Source organism: Pan troglodytes, chromosome 18, assembly GCF_028858775.2.
Source record: "Pan troglodytes isolate AG18354 chromosome 18, NHGRI_mPanTro3-v2.0_pri, whole genome shotgun sequence".
Classification (NCBI taxonomy): domain Eukaryota; kingdom Metazoa; phylum Chordata; class Mammalia; order Primates; family Hominidae; genus Pan; species Pan troglodytes.
The window spans coordinates 23,749,846-23,750,951 of record NC_072416.2 but is presented as its reverse complement, the minus strand read 5'-3'; positions in this window follow the sequence as shown (position 1 = coordinate 23,750,951).

Genomic DNA, 1,106 nt, shown 5'->3' with positions numbered 1-1,106 from the left:
AAGAATGTAACGTCTATCTTGCTGAGAGGCTCTCCCTTGATGGCTTTGAAGAAGCCATTGACCACACTGAACTGTCATGGGGAGGGGAATATGCAGCAAGGAATGGAGGGCTTAAGTCGTGTTGCCAGCTGGATGCTGCCAACAACCATGTGAGCTTGGAATGTGGTCCTTCCCCAGTCAGACCCCAAATGAGAACACAGCCCTGATGACACTGTGATCACAGGCTTACAAAAGATCTAGCCAAGCCATGCCTGGACCCCTACCTAACACATGAAGAATGTGAGATAAGAAATGCCTGTTCTTTTAAGCCAATAGTTGCTGGTAAACTGTTACATAGCAACAGATATGCTTGCTCACTCACTCTTGCATTAGAAAGAAAACTTCAGAAGGGAGACCATTGCATTCTTCATTATTAAAGCTGCAGAACCCAGCTGGGTAGATAGCATAGAGAGATAATATCAGACAGTTGTATGAATGAAGGAAACATCCAATAAACAGTAACTGTTAATATTAATAGTTATATTAATAGCGGGCTGATCTATCGCCTCCCCTGTTTCTTGAATGGCCACCATCCCAGCCCTGTCCCATCTGCATATCCCATCCTCCTAGCCACCATGATTGGTCTGGGGTCGCTCACATGACCCAAGTCTATCCAATCAGAGCCAAACCCAGAATATTTGTATATACTGTTGGAAAAAAGCAGTTTTCTTGCCCAGGATGGAGCTCCTGGGACCTCCGAAAGGGGTGGCGGGCCTGCCTGCAAAAGCAGCTCACACTGAGGAAAGCTATACTGAGAGATGAGGGGTGAGAGATGCTTAATGACACCACCTGAGCCCGTGGAATCAGCAGCACCTCAAGATCTACCCCTTGGCTTTTTGGTTGAGTGAAACTAATCCTTCTCCCTACCACCCCTCTTTTTAAAGTAATGTGGAATTGGGTGTCTATCGCGAGCAACTAAAAAAATCCCTATTACCCAGCACCAGTCATGAAATTGACAGAGGAATAGGCAGGTCTGATGTATGGAGCAGAAGGGAAAAAGAGTAAAGAAAAAAAGCCCACCCAAATAAATATTTAATGAAATGCCACGCAAATAAACCACTCAGTAA